The sequence below is a fragment of the Hydractinia symbiolongicarpus genome, chromosome 14, assembly GCF_029227915.1.
Source record: "Hydractinia symbiolongicarpus strain clone_291-10 chromosome 14, HSymV2.1, whole genome shotgun sequence".
In the NCBI taxonomy this organism is placed as follows: domain Eukaryota; kingdom Metazoa; phylum Cnidaria; class Hydrozoa; order Anthoathecata; family Hydractiniidae; genus Hydractinia; species Hydractinia symbiolongicarpus.
The window spans coordinates 12,483,512-12,500,549 of NC_079888.1; the positions used below are offsets into that span (position 1 = coordinate 12,483,512).

Genomic DNA, 17,038 nt, shown 5'->3' on the forward strand with positions numbered 1-17,038 from the left:
TTCAGAATTAATTTCCTTCTAGATTTCTTCCTCCAATCAATAAAAGTAATAAATTGTTAATATTAAATTGTTATGCCTGGAAAAAGAAAATAAATGTAAATTAACGCCATTTTACAATGTTAATCGAAACCGTGTCAGTTATCTCCACATTTAATCGTACAGATTTGAACATATAGTTGGAGCTACAGTTATAGTTTTTTTTTTATCGATTTTCTACCTTTAAGCGTTGTTAACAAACAGATAATTACATTTTTTGATTTTCTTGCCATTTCTATATTCCAACTTTCATTTGGAACCATTTTTTTTTTAAAAAAGTTTCTAATAAAAAATTGTTTTTGTCTCTTCAACACTGTCGTACGACAATGATTGCAATTTGCCGCCATGATTTCTTTTTAACAAATATTGGCACCGTAAACAAACAGGTATTTTATAATCAAATTAAATTTTACAACCACTTAACATTTTTGGTCCAAATTGTCCCCCCAAATCAAAGATGATGAGTTTTCAACAATAATTTACAGGGCGCATAAAAACTACTACAAAACCACTATGATAGAATTACATGATTAAAACTTGCTAACAATAGAATTTTTTGAATTCATTTTTTTCTGAATACTCTGTAAAAATCAGACACATTCATGTTAACTTGCGCTAAGAACTCTTTGGATTTTTTTTTAATATGGCGCAAATCGTTTGATACACGATTTTTTATAAAAATATAAAAATTCTAACCAGGCTGGTCATCATTCTTTTTCTTTATTGTTCTTACAAATACATCTATTGTTTTAACCTGAAATATCAGCTTGATATTTTTAAGCATTTTTTACAAAAGAAAAGGCGTGTATTACAAACGTACTAAAAAGTGATAATGAATTTGCTTTGAATGTGTAATGATGTCTTATCTAATTGCCTACAACGCTGGTAACATTTCTAATGGAATAGAACAGTTCTCCAATACGCGATTACACAAATGCATTGCGTTTTCTTGTCGAACCTAGAAATCATTGTCAGCCTGCAAATGTTATTTCATTACTAAAACGTTTTTCTCATTTTTTAAGATATTATATTTGCAAAAATTAATTTATGTACAATATCCTTGTTTCCGTGTTAATGCTTTACCGGAAGTAAATCTTCCCTCAAGCTCGTAGCAACGAGTGTATTCTTTTAATTGATGTTTTTCTTTGCAGGGAATTCCCATCCAAGGATGATGCTTCTACGATGTACATCATATGACACATGATGTTATTCCCATGCGTCATTAAAGTATCAATATTTTGATTTTATCTTAAAAACAAAAACAGCAATAATTGAAGGAATAAATAACAATTAATTAAGTCTATTAAATCAAGCGAAAGAAACACGCCTAAAAGAAACACGCCTAAAAGGCTATAACAAACAACAAATCGACATCCTTTCTTCTCAAAAAGAGAACGACGAAATAGTTTGATCAGTTCAATAATAATAGCAGTTACTTTTACCAGCGACTACAACATCTACTTTCTATTTGCACGCCCATCCCATAGGGCGTTATTTTATTAATGTGGCGGAAAACTTGAAGATAGAAGTAACATTGTCCCAGAAAATCTGTATGAATATGCCTAACATATCTGTGATATTTTCCAGAACTTGAAGTGTAAGGGCAAATTCAGATTACATCTTATTTGTAAAAAGCTTCCATGTGTTTAACTTATCCAACCTCTTTCCCAGGACTCCTCTACGCCTATGATATATTCTGACCGTCCCATTAGGCTGTATTTTGTCTTTTTTAATCGTACTTAGTATCAAGGGCCCACTTGGATTTGATATGATAGCTTATACCCACTCTTTGCTGAACAGCTTGACCCCTGAAATAATAATGAAATAGCATATTTGAGTTGCAAAAAAAGATACGCCTATGACAACAAACCTATTCTCGAGAAAAATGTCTTCCTCTTCTTTGTTTTTCATTCATTTCTTTTTCTCCTTCTACTACAAGTCCATTTAAAATTCAAAACATGATTCAGCAGCTATACTTTTTATTTTGTTTCTTACTTATTTCAAATCTCCTGAAAACCAGCTTAAATTAGTTGTCATCGTAATATTTGACATTTATGAGAGAAAAAAAAACAAGGAAATAATTTATTATTTTTTCCCAGGATATTTCTTCCTTGTTTACTTAGAGATTCACAAAGATATCCTAATTAAGGAAAACATTAAATTGCTGTCAGCAGTAAACATCATCAAATTTTCCTTTGTTCTTGTTGTTTTCCCCATGTGCATGTTTTCTTGACGACAAACTTGCTGACATATGCAATATAGATTATTGCCACTGTCAGTCATGTTTATGGATGGTAAATTGATCACGTAGCATATCGCATCTAGTAAGCTTTTTCTAAGGTATTAGTCTGTTCGTGCGACAAAAAAGTGGTGCTACGGATAAACCCAAAGAATGTTAAAGGTGCACGAAATTTTGACACGGGAATTTTGTACGACGTGAGAGTTCCTATGACGTTTTTCATCAGCTAGTTTTTTGTACAATTTTATATATAATTAAAGTTTTTTCTTTTACATTTTAATTTGTGGTAAAATCTCAAATATGAGTCATTTGCATGATAAAGAAACACACTCTCTTTTAGTGAGATGTAATTAAACTCTGCAATAATTAATTGCAATTAGTAATCAACTTATGACTCATATTTCTAGCTCATTAACAACAGGAAAGGGATGTTTGCGATCAAATACACTGGGAAGGGTCTGGTGATGCAATACTATATGTCATGAAAAACTCGCGATAACAAAGTAAAAAGAAGGAATGAATGAAAAATCATTTATATGGTAAAAGGGAAAAATCCTGTTATCGGTTTGTCTCTTTTCACAGATCGGCCTTATATAACGTTTTTACCAATGTCAATGTCGTTTGCGAATTTTTAATTTTTTTTTTCACGTGGAAGTGGGATGCCATTCATTTAGCAGCTGAACTCGCAGCAAAGAGATTTTACTGAAGTTTTATTGTTAACCCAGCTAGTTACCACAAAAAAATGCGTGTAAATGCCACTGACATAAGGGAGACGCATTTGTATTACTCAATTTTAATCTGTTGTCAAATTGTTATATTGAGGCATTTAATAGCTAAACGGATATTGCTTAAAGAACACACTTGTACTGTTTATATGGAAACAGATCATAACAGTATCATGAGCGGATTCACGTGCAAGTGTACTGGTGTTGAGTAGAAGAAGGGTATTTAAAAACTTAACACACTGATCCTTCTCTAAGAAGCATCTCCGAGAGATTTTCTGCAATGCAATGTAGAAAAGCTGAGGAAAGAAATGAATAAAATATAGCAGGCTTAGCTACATCAGTATCTCTGTTCACACCAACACATTCTCCGCACGACCAAACTTATCAAAAGTATTACAGTTAAGTTGTTTCCGGCTCTGCAATTTTTATTTTTCAAATAACAAGAATTAAATTCGTATTTTCCAAAAACTGAAAGTTAGGAATGCCATGTCAATGTTTTTTGCGAGAGCTTCCAAGCCCGCGAAATTTGTGAGAGTTATTTTACTAGTGAATGTTGTTTTAGAAGCACGTGATGATAATTATACAATCTGTATCATAATGGCGCTCTTTACGAACAAAAGAAAGTTTAATTACAACGTTGAAAAAAGAAGCCGCGCCTCAGTTGTTTGTCGTACGAAAAAGAAGCGAAAATACGATTGACATATACAGGAAAATTATTCACTAAATTATCCATAAACAAATACTTTTTCCCAATGGCTGGACGACAATTCAATTATAATAACATCTGATTTTTTTAAAGCTAGTCAGCAATTTTTAAACATTTTATTTTTTCTAAAGTTTTTTTCATTCAAGCAAAAAGAATATTCTAATTTTCACATTAAAATAAATTTCGATGTAATTTAATAAGACTATGTAAAATGGAAAACAAAGAAATAAATAGTAAATTAATTTTGTTTATTTGCGAGAAAAAAAATGTTCCCTCCATATCAATTTCTTTTTTTTTTACTTTTATTTAAACCAAATGTACGCTCGGCCTAAATGATTTTAGTATCCTGGTTAGTAAAGAGTGTAAATCAATTTTAATAAAATTGATTTACACTCTTTACTAACCAGGATACTAAATGACATTTATTGCACGACCAAACATCAACATCGACACTAACACATCCGCTACTTCGAAGATTTTACTGTCGTTAAAACGTTTCTGTGCGGAAGTTATTTCTTTGCGAGAATTTCTCATGTTTGTTTTCGTTAGATTGTACTCTATTTTCGTTTAAGCCTGTTTTTGTTTTTGTTTGTTCATAATTATTATCTTTGCTATATTTATAAAAAGGAAAACGACTCAAAAAATATGAATATAGAGCAAATCTATTAACGGTTTTTCGAAAAGGCTTTGCAGAACAAGGTTAAATAAAAACAAAGGCGCATTTGCGTGTCTTACTTTAGTAAAATACGACATCCAAAAGCAATCAAATCTTATTCACATAAAACTCCCAAGTACTTAATCAAGTTATTATTAAGTTCTTCTAAGCTATCATATCCTTAAAGATAAAAAATCCCCCATTGGTGGCTAAATTCATGCGAGAGCGATCATGATATCGCATGTGCTTATTATGAACTTAGTAAAAAATAATGTCAGAAGACTATGCATACCGAAGAATGCATTTTTTCACGTTAAAGAAAATGCCTGACAAACATTTTGCACTTCATTTTTGATGATCAAACAACAAGAACAAATGACACCTGCAGCATTTTTCATGAATTAGATAACCTCGGAAGCAGAAGAGACAATCTTAGACAAAAGGAAAGTTCAATCATCTTTTCTTCTGTATTTCAATTTGGATCTGAAGAGATAAGTAAGTTTAGCAGCTACAAGTTATTGCTGAAGAAGAATTTGGGTTTTTCCCCTCTAAGTAAAGTTACTAGTAAGATTTTGTGGCGCCATCCTATTAAAATTGACAACGCAGCGAGACGCAATCATGCGTGAGTTATTGTTGCTAAAAATAGATCCTATAGTCATAGTCGCCAGCCAATTTTAGATGAGCTATTTTTATCTGTTTCAACAAGTTCCAACGCAGCTACTGCATAAAATTTTGTTCACTACTTAAAACAACCTGTGTTTTCTAATTAAGTGGGCAATAAAAAAAGAAAATTTTTGTTTCACGTCATAAAGTTTGCTGGTCTCGGCGATTGAATTTAATTACAAAATTTAAAATATCTTTTTAGGAAAATATGCTTCATGTGTTATAGCAAAACCAAAAAGTGTAACAAAAAGTTTTTGACAAAAAAGAGCGAAACAGAATGATAGTAAAATAAAACATCTATTCATGCTATATATTTGACGTCAAGCATCGACACGATTTTCAAATAAATAATATGGATCAACGTTATCACGCTAATTCGATTATCTTTTTCTTTGTGTCAGAGATCAGTTATATAAGACGAGTTGAAAAACTTGTTTGTTTTATACACTAAGAACAAAATATTTCTTTTCAAGGTTCCGTTACTTATTTCTTGGGAGGATGCAAAAAAGGGCCAAAACATACTTGTTTCCATCCAGAAGTATCGTCTGGGAGATACCTATGACGTCTATCAAAAAATAGAATATAAGTCACTGCCAAAATAGAGATGTCTGACGACGTTTGCACATTTTTGTCATGCATGCTTTGTGAAGAGTATGACAACTAATACAAAAACTTGTCATTCAAGCTATAAAGTGTTGCTATGCAGCGCAACGCATTTGCAAATCTCCACTAACACGAATTTCTTAGTTGGGTTTAACTGTCAAGGCAATAAAAACTTTTAGTCAAACAAAGCACTCATTTGTTGTTATTTTTTGAAGAGGCTGCTTTTTAGTTACAACCAACAAAAAGACACAACACTTTAAACAAACTGATTTCTTATACTCTATAATACAGTATATACAAATACGATATTCTTCTGTACAAGACCATATAACACACATATAATACAATACTCAACAAATATACGTTTCTTACAATTTTATATATACCCTTTATATACATTATTTATATATTTATAGCTATGTATACACTATAAACAAAAGTTGGTAGAAATTGGTGTTTGAGCGAATCGAGATTTTAAATGGTAAACGCGAAATAGAGGTTTGTGACGGAAACAGAGACACAATCTTTTAACAAATTCTTTGTCGATTACACAGATGAAACTCTAATATGAACGTTTTTTTAAAGAAAAGATGATAAGGATATTTTAGTAGTGAATATGTCGTAGAGCTTGGAGACACCGTCAACATAAACATTAAAGAGGCTTAAGCACGTACGACATTCATTTTCTGTATCTTAAACGCAGATTTATTTCTCAACTTGCAAAGTTCCATTAATTATTTACCCCGCGCTTTGTTTTTTATGATCTCGTTAAGAAAAACGTCTGGCGCCTCAAGTCTACTTTCTATCACGCTTCTCATAGCAACATCAAAATCACGAGAGGAAAGGCAAAACAAGAAAAGAATGAAAAATATTTAATATGCACTGGTTTAAAAATTTTTTTTCTCGTTGATAGGTATTTCCCATTCTTGCCCTTGCTTTCAAAAACATTTCATAAGAGACTTGATAAATTGGTATGATGCTTTACATCCTAAATTTCCGTACATATATATACCTAGGTGAAAAAAAATTATATATAGTATATTAGCAACTAGGTTTTCTGAGTCCTCTGATCAAATATTTTTTCGGAGTAATTATTGAAGGCTATCCAAAAAAGAAGTTGCAAATTCATAGACCAATTTAAAAATATATATGTTACGTAATTACAATAAAAAAATCAATTCTTCAACAATTGGTTAAATAAAAATAAAAAGATTTTCTTCGTAGATGTGATTTGCGAATGCAGGTTGTTATTACTTGATATACAAGATAATTGTGGGGGAGAGTTGATTGACAATCTGACGATGAATCATCGCTTTTTGACAGATATAAAACAGGACAACAAGTAAAAATCAAGTGAAAACTCGTTACAAAATTTTCTAGTTTTTGTTTTTTTCGGGAATCATTACATCGGGTCCATGGAAAATTATAAATGTGTATAGATATTCTCGAATTGATTCAAAGTGACTTCGCAAAACGCACTTACCATAAAAATGTGAATAAAAATTTTGCTTCAAGTTATGTATGCATGTATGGTGGAAATTATAAATGCGTACTTTGGCTGAAATTCTAAACGCATAACGAACTTGAGTTTAAAAAAAAATCAACAGAAATACACAAAAATAACTAAAAAATATAATTCATGCTATGCATAAAACATCTATGTATACATAAAGTTCACTTTTAAAAACCTTTAATACAAGGAATACAACACTAAAAACGGTTTCACCGAACATAAAGATTCTTAAAAAATAAAAACAAAGCAAAAAAGTATAAAATAAAACTCAAGAATGGCCACACTTCCTAAGAAATGCAGGTACATTGCATATACATTACGTTGAAGCGATTCTAAAACAATCACATCATAAAATATCGATCCGCACTGACCATGGAATCATAATAATTAGAACTTTAAAAATTCTCGAATTTGACGATACTCGAATGCATTTTTAGCTGGTGTAGCGTAGGCTTTAAACAACGACAAAAGCTCTTTTGCTTACCATTATATTTTCAACAGAGACGGCGTTTCATTTTTCTTTAAAACTAGTTGTTGAGGCAGTAATCTATTTATTCCAGTATTTGTACATAGCGTAGACTCCAACCAGTATAACACAACCGAAAGCCGCTTCTTGTAGGTAATTTTTTCGAGTTTCCAACCTATAACTGCGCTGAAGATCATCTCCGATAACACCCAAAGTTCTAGCAGCTTCCGTAATTGAAAGATGATTGTTGACAAGCGCTTCAAGTTCAACATCTGGCTGTATGTCTGGAGATTTTTCTTTGGACATTCTTTTTCGACTTGAGATTTGAGTGTTCAGTAATAACATGTCCAAGGTAATAATTCTTTTTTGTTGGTCTATATATCGCAGGAAATATAATCTTCTAGGAGAAAAAGATCCAAGATGTTTATTTTCGTTTTTATATACTTTACAGTTTTATTATATAGATATGTGGATTCTTTGAGCCATTAGTTTCTTTTGAAATTATTTTTCATGTTAAACTTTTTAACAGCAAATATTTCAGTCATGTGTTCTATCGCGGGAAATAAGAACAAATTCTTATTGGTTAAAAATACAATACGTAATCAATATTGATTTTTAATTGGACGATATTTCAATAACAACAATCATGAATAATAAAGTATGGGAATCACCAATTCATAAAATAATAACAAAGAAAAGATCAGTTGGCAAAAGCACCTTTTAAACGTTTTATTCGACTAAAATTTTGTCGCCGATAGTCGGAAAAATAGGTGTAACAACGTCATATAGCGACACTAAAAATCCTTCGATGATGCAAACGCTATAATCATGGCGGACAACATTATGTCCTGAGATGAAGTCGATCTAATTTAATAGGATATCGCTAAAATAATCTTAAGTTTTTAAAGTATAAAGAGAAAATTGGGTGTATTTTAAAATAGAATTCCGATAACCCCTTATTTGGAAATAGTTTTTATCCAATCAAAAGTGACAATTTAAAAACGTAATCAAAAGCATTTTTTTTTGTAGATAAAATTAATGAGCAATGTTAAAGGGGCACTCCAGTGAAAAAAAAATATTTGAAAAAAATGTTATTTTTATAAGACAATACATAAATATGTCAAAATAAACCTTTTACAATCGTTAAAAATCTTTATTTATACCTTAATCGCGTCCGTAAACATCTTCAATTTCAAATAAATTTGCAAGGTCGCGTAAAGTCGAGAGGACTAGGTCCGAATAAATTAGCATACGTCACATCGTGCAAAAAGTCCGTGAGCTCAGCAGCACGCCTTCTAAAAGTTTTGTTTACTTACTGTTTACATTGTTCGTTGATAAGATGTCTTGTAATAATGACGAAGAATATAACTTAGAAAGCTCAGAATCGGATAATTCTCTTCATGAAAAAGACTTTACAAAGCTACAGCCATACGAATTTGAACCTCTTGTGTCTGACGAGGAAGAAGTTAGTAACGGTGTAGAAAATGACGAGGTTTCTTTTACTGATGCAGAGCCACGTACGGGTAATGCAAATTGGTGTGAATGTGGAAATTGTAGAGCAATGGAAACCGATACTGAAAGCGTGTGCTGTGTCGAGTCAAACGAAATTCCTGATGAGTTTTTCCAAGGTAGGTAGGATATATACTGCAAATATAATTTTTTTCTAAGCGAAATTTTCCTTTTTAAACAAATAAAAAATATATTTCATCGCTTTTCTTTTACATTCTTTTCGTCAAAAACTTTTTCTTTTGCTTCAATAAAATAATCTTTCATCACTTTTTTTTTACTTCACAAGCCAATTTATTTTTATTTCACGGTTCAACAATCTAATTCCTCCGCATGCGCTTTTTTTTGCACACAAATGCAAAGAAATCTTATGTAATGTTACATTTTCTCCGTGATGGAGAACATTGAAATGCGTGATCGAAAGATCGAATAAGGTTCGTGTGGAAATGATAAGTTAGTAAAACGGGGGTATAAATATTGTATAATTGAAAATCACTCTTATCATAGGTCATAAATGTGTGAAAATCAGTGTGTTATTCCCTCTCGCTTTCCCCATCGTACATTGAACAATCAAATTGGTTTAGTTTAAGTTTGTTAGAGCGAACATGTTGTTGTAGTTTGCTCTGGTTATATACCAATATACAAGTGTTGATATTGGCAATTTGTGTTTCGTTCTTAAAAAACTAACTAAATAATGAGATCATCAGTTGATTTCTACCGTCATTGTGTGAAAATCAGTGTGTTATTCCCTCTCGCTTTCCCCATCGTACATTGAACAATCAAATTGGTTTAGTTTAAGTTTGTTAGAGCGAACATGTTGTTGTAGTTTGCTCTGGTTATATACCAATATATAAGTGTTGATATTGGCAATTTGTGTTTCGTTCTTAAAAAACTAACTAAATAATGAGATCATCAGTTGATTTCTACCGTCATTGGAGTTTTCGGCCCCGTCCTAGCACGGACTAATCAATAACTCCTCGTGATAGTGGGCCATACCTTTGTTTAGGTATTCTCATCAGTTAGTAAGAACAATTTTCTTTTTGTTTTTATTCGCGTATTTAGGCTCCTACCCAAACTTTGTCAGAAGTCGAAAAATCATTGGGAAACAGTTGCGAAACAAAAGGCGTGACTTGTATGAGACACAAACCAACTTGTCCCTGCCATGAGTCATGATTGCGTTTAAAAATAACTTCAAAAAACTAATTATAGACATGAAAGTAACTCCATCACAAGATAACGCAAATATATATCATTTTAAGCTGATCAGGGAAAAAAATTCACTTCTTTTTCTATTTCTTTTCTTTCTTTTCTTCGTTTAGTAAAAGTTTTTTGTTTTGTTTTCATTTTCACAAGTGTAATTGTGTAGGAAAATGCATCATTTATAGTCAAAACGGTATGAATGTTGGGTTAATTTCTTAATTTACCGCAGAAGAACGAATATGTAGGAACTGGGAACTGCGATGCGAATCCTTAAAAAAGACAGAGCTTCAACCGGTCTATTTTCAACCACATGTGAGAGAAAACGTCAGAAATATTATGGAGAGTACGCAACAGTTTTTGTAAACTTAAAAAACTTGACTTTAACTGACAAGCAGGTTAGGTCTTAGTCCCTTTCTCACAAGTTTGGGTAAAAAATTGATTATAAAGGTAAAAGATTGGTTTACAATGCATTGTATTTCAAGCTAAATGGACTTCAAACACATCGCTATTTGATTCTTAATACAAATCTTGTCATACAAGAACCAACCCAATATTTTAATGAAACAATTTAATATTTGGCTAAAACACGCTTTTAATAATTATGTCATTTCTTGACATAATTATTAAAAGCGTGTATTTATTTAGCAAGTAAATATTAAAACGAACATAAAAGAACCAAAGCTTCTGTGTTTTATCTTTCGCCCCGCCCACCACACATGCAAACCTCGATAAGTCAATATGTCAAAGAAAAAGGATTTTTATTTCCCGCCTACCGTTTCCCGAATTTGTACCTGTTAATACTCAAATTTAAAATTTTTGCCAAATGGGAAAAACAAACAAACAGAAGACATTAATGATGGGGTTATCGAGGACATATTTTTTTAAATATGTTGCATTATTAAAGAATTAATGAGGATACTACCTCGAGAGTGCGTTACCATGGTTTCTGATACAGAAGAAAACAGTCACGTGAAACAGATTATAAACATATTTGTTATTATCGAGCATGTGTGTACCTAAATATTTTATAAGTAAGAATCCTTTGACTTTACTGGCACGGAGGGGTTATCTTAAAATTGAAATTGCGTAAGAGGGATGGAGAAATTAAGTAATTCTCATTCACGCGTCTCCAGCCCTCCGAGTCGAGATAAAAGTCAAAACACTTTCGAGGCTTATCCTAAAGGGCTCCGGGGACAAAAATTGGATACGTTAAACGAAAAAAGTGTATTTTTCCATCGTCGTCCACATGGTGTCTTAGCTAATAACCCGTTATTACGATAGTGGCCAAACACCTTTTCTCCGCAGTTAATTTAATCGATAAGGAAAAATGCCCTGGGAACAAGGGATTGTCTTTTTCAACCTCATATCTTCAAAAGGCTTGTTATGTTTTTCATATTGGGACGAAACTTGAAGAATTAAATTTCAAGTCCTATATCAACAAGGAACCATTCTCTTACCATGCCTCTACTTGCAAGCGCAGGTAGCTCATGCAAAAGAACATGACGGGGACAGTTTCCTAGCTGATTGTATTCCTATATCAAAACCTTGTTTCCAGGGTTTGTTAGTACAAGCAAGGTTGCGCTTTTTAATTTTTAAAAAAATAGCGTATTATATAATTTATTCTTTTTCAAAAACACGTTAAAAATTAAAATCCGCAGAACAACATACAACAAAACATAGACAAACAAAATCAACCTAGGAAAAACAAAACTTTTGTGTACGTAACATGAACGACCTAATGGCGTTATGATGCCAACTTTGTTATAAAACAACGTCATAGGATGACGTGCAGGTAATCCCTCAACAATTAAATAATTGTAGGCCTTTTCATGTACAGAATCTGCATTGAACGCAGTTAAAACACTAATCTAATCTCTAACAACTCTAATAAGATCTAATTTCTTAACAGGTGACTATTTCTTTCTTTAATTCGTTTTGTTGATATAAACTTCTAATCTCTTTTCCAGATTTTTTCAGAATATTTACATCTGAGCTCATCCGGATGTAAGAAACCCTGAAAATTCTGGGGACAAATTTGTTGCATTTTGAGAAAGCCTGGAGGGAGACGTTAATTCTTCTTAAAAATGATAAAATGAATAGCATAGGCTGCTCCGGACTCCATTTAAGTTAGTGCCACCTCGACTCCAGGATTCTTCTACACCTATGATATGTAAACATCGGGTCCAATGTACTGCGGATCCCCGTGAGATCGTATGCGAAGGAAAATCCTGGGGACCAGGTTGGTTCTAGCCAATACCGACTTAAAGTTATGATTCTGTTCAGATATCAAGAAATAAAAAAATAGTGTGATATCCCTTGAAAAATTAACAGGTTGAGTAGAGTGAGTTAAACAACCTTGTTCTAAGGGTTCTTTTTTTCATTCTGACAATCTCGAACGGCGAGATTGTCAGAAAGAGAAAAGAAGCTCTGCGGACGAGGTTGGGTGGCAAATGCAAGTAAGTGAACATCCAAATAGATCTTACCGATTATATTAGACCTCCCAATTTTGATTCGTTTTCTTCTTCAAAACACTTTTTGATACTTTTTTGCAAATGCCAAAACAAAGTTGAAAGAAATGACTTCCAAGCAATGTGTACTTATTGAACGCAACACAATTACTAATATTGTAGGATGAAAGGAGTCCTATTAAACTATAACTTGAACAATAACATCAAAGAAAGACGCCGCAAAAGTTTTCCTTACGGCCTTTAGCTCTCCTTCACAAAACTAGTCAAAAGCGAAATGAAAGACATTATTATTAAAGAAGGAGTGTCTGGAATTGTTTTAGCATCCTGTAGGACATTTCAAAAATCTTATTCAAATAAATAACAATTAAAACTTGTTAGTAATTTGTTATGTGCGTCCCGGACTTGACATAGGGTCGCACTTCTCTTCCTTAAAACATCGGTTAAAAAAGCGTAAAATATTCTGATATGTTCAATTATTCCATCTATAGCAAAATCTACCGAAAATAAGTTTCTGTATATAAAAGAAGCCGATAGTCTGATGGGAAGACACAGCGATACAACGTTTGCTGTTAGACAGGCGCCAAAGCTTTTAAAGCAGTTATGAGAAATTCCTCTCGGGAACTCTCAATATCAATTCACAGAACGATATAGTCTATATTCTAGATTGTAGAGTTATTGTATTTAATTTAACGCACTAATCATCATTGCCACTAACTGCCCCATGTAGAACAAGTAAAGTTCCGATTTGTCTGAAATGCAGCAATTTGTGTTTAGCTGGCGGAAAATGTTGATGCAAGCTATCCCAATCACTTTCCTTTCCTCAACTTCTTTAACAACCACATGACTGATATGTATGCTTTACACGTTAAGGAACTGGTTTATAAGAGACTTGCTGCAATATCCCAAATTTAAGAAACTTTTAAACCCAGTTTTGTTATTATAAAATCAAAGGGGAAAAAATCGATGACAACAAATTTTAATGATTTTTAAAAAAATACCTGCATTCCAAATTGCAGAAAAACGTTAACATAGCTTTTATTCAAAATTTTAAAAACATGCTTCTTGCCTAAATTTAAATAGAACTTTATTAAGAAACCCTGAAACCTTTGAAACCTAATATGCGGTATATGAAAGAGAAAATTTTAGAAATAGAACCATCCGCCACTTTGTTATGCCTTCCATCCTCGTCTCCAAGGTTTTTTGCCTGATGTCAAAGCCGGAGCGTCTACTTGACGGCTAACGCCGGCCTCGGTGTCAAAAAGGCAAGAGCCCGTGGGGACGAGGTTGCTTTCCTTCAGAGAAACTTTTAAAAATGCTATGCTATTTTTCATATGTTTATTAACGTCAAAGTTACGGGATAGACTAACCAATATACCATGTCTAATAGGCGCCAGTCTGTGTATTCTCCTTGAAAATTTTTATTTTATTTTTTCAACATAAGAATTTAATTCAGGCTATCTGTCGGTTTTAATCATATTTGGAAATTAACATAACTTCACAGAAAATATAGACTTTGCAATCAGGTAGGGAAATTTTTTGATAGCAACAAACAGAATAAATATAAAAAAAGAATTTCTCCGATTAAAAATTCTTCATTAATCATTTATCGCCAACTGTGCAAGGTAGAAGACCGGCACCGATAAATAGACCTGCGAAGGTATATACATAAGAAAATTAAAGTTTTTCGGTGCCGTATTTTTCTTCGGATTTCTTTTTTTTAATGAGTGTATTTATATTTAAACTAGTCGTTGCCCGTGGAAAAATCCACGGGTTCGCCCGTCCTTTGAATTTACCCGTGGCAACAAAGTGGATAAGAATTTATCGCATTTGATATTCGTGTTTCCGTAACACCATTTTCTAACTTAGCGGGGGTCCGCGCAGAGACAGACAGACAACGGCTATTATTTATATTTAAATTGTATAATTATTATTTTGCCGCTTTTATGTTTTGACATGTATACATTCGGCCGATTTAACACCTTTAATGTTGCAAATTTGTTTTATTTGTACAGGTCCCTTTGAAGTTATCACCTACTGGGCAGTCTGAAGTATCATTCGTTTGAAAAGTGCTTATTGAGCAAGAAAAATTATTATGCGAGGTTATAAAGAATATAAATGAAATGATTAAAAACGTAAGATGAAAGAGTGAGTCATTCGGATTGACAAAATTAACGACTTCGTCACCAGGGAAAACAACCGCAGATCTTTATTAACTTCCTTTGAACAAATAACGTAAGGTTGGACTTACAAAAAGATGAGATAGGATCATCAATCAATCTTAATCAGTATTAAAAGGATACGTTTTGCGCAAGATTAAATCTCAGTAAATTTACGATAACGCAATTTTTGCGGTTTTGAAAGTCATTAACAATGCTGTTCCTGCTTTGATGTTTTCCGCCAAAACAGGGAAAAACACAATCATCCCTTCTAAAACAATATATATATAAATTGATTGAGTATATTAGTGCGCTGTAGTAAGTGAGTCAAACGTTGTCAGAATTACATCAAGGCAACTTAAGCTGTTGAAACGACACCCAAGATGATCTCTGTAAAACAAAATATTTATTAGCACAAAACAGTTTTACAGCCTGCAATTTTTTTTTAATTTTCTTTATTTCTTTTTTGTTTCTTGTTTTTCATATAGATTATCAGTGTTCTACAAATGGAAAAGCACAGAAAGGCGACAAAACCCAACCTCGTCCTCAGAGTAACTTATTGTCCAACATTACCACATAAACAAATAAGAACCCCTGGGGACGCGGTTGGCAATAGTTTAAGTGGGCTACCATTTGTTTTCGACGTGTCCTGCTGTTGCTCGGTGAACATAATAAAACAGAGTGAATCAATCGTTTACCGCCTCAGCATACTTTCGTGTAACTCACCGAACTCAAAAACAACAAACCCATTTCGTGGACTTTTATTAATTTATCCCTTTTTTAAATCAAAGTAACTTTTTTTGAAGTTAACTAAACAGTAGGCAAAAAAATGTTTTGGTGTTTCATGATTTCTTCCTTTTAGAATACTTAAAATTTACACGACTCTCTTATTATATAAATCAAACCGTTATAAGGATTGCTGTCCTTGACTTACACGTCACCTTTTTTACTTTATTTTTGTCAAAAGCTGTTTTGAATCTGTTGTAAAGCGTGCGGTTGCAAATGACAGCCTTGTCGTAAAACAAATAGAGGCGAAATGTAACACTTAAGTCATGTCTTATAATAGGAGAAAAGACTTTTTTTTCAAGCTTGTCAAATGTTCATAAGATTAATTTTAATAAAAACAATTTTTTTTACATTACGGAATGGTACACAAAGAATCACAAGTCAAGCAACCTTTGTTTGATGCTACCGACGCTCCTCCCCCCTTTTATTTGATGACAACATCATCAATTAATTTTAGTTGATAAAAAGAAAACACCAACGGGTCAGTGCAAGAAGTTAAGAATACGAAAAGATGAGATGCATACGCCAAAAGGCTAACATGTCATTTCCAGACCATTTTCCTCTTCTTTCCAGGCGTAATTTAATTACAAACATGTAAAGGCAAAGCAAGATCCCATTGTTTAAAACCACGCCTCTGGGCGCATGAGAATTATTTAATTTTCTTTGAGTACTATCGTTGTGCGAAGATCTAAGAACAACAGTCGCATGCTTTCTAAACGAACACCTGAACATCTGAGCAAATACATAAAGATTTTAATTTATATATACATATTACAATGTTTAGCCTTTTTTAAAAGGGCTGAACACTAATTACACAAGCGTGCCGCTGATTATAGTCGGAATAAACCTTAAATTTTAAATTAAAATTGTTGTACCAGCACGACGGAGGGTGATTTTTTGCCTACAACGAAGAGTGCATTTATCACTTAACGCAAGGAATGTCATTTCAGATGTAATTTTCTTGTTCTCGTTATTTCAACAAATCGATCATGCAGATGGTAAACGTCATAGGGGGAATGGTGAAAAACACAATCCGCACGTGCCAAATAACCAACCTGGTTTCCACCTTCCTATGTAAGAGAAACAAAATTCATGAAAACTGTTAGTATGCGTTGGGTCAAATGATCGGTAATAATTAGTTAACGGTTTAGCTGAATATTACAACATTGTCCCCAGGGGTCAGTAAAATACAGAAAATTTAACAAGGTTTTAGAGATAGATAAAAAGCATACTCGCCATTCTCGTCCCGAGAGGTCTTTGAGATAAAACGTAAGGTCTTAAGTAAGCGCCGTTTCTATCTACAGAAGTATGTTCTT

The 17,038-nt window shown here is 32.8% G+C and overlaps 1 long non-coding RNA gene across 1 annotated transcript; it reads right to left on the bottom strand.

Annotated features, from left to right (window-relative positions):
* Window positions 1-5,882: 5,882 nt before the first annotated feature.
* LOC130625689 (uncharacterized) lies at window positions 5,883-13,583 on the bottom strand. Its single transcript, XR_008981748.1, has 2 exons — window positions 12,796-13,583; window positions 5,883-8,006 (listed from the first exon to the last, which is right to left on the bottom strand). It is a non-coding gene; the product is annotated as an uncharacterized LOC130625689 (long non-coding RNA).
* Window positions 13,584-17,038: the final 3,455 nt, after the last annotated feature.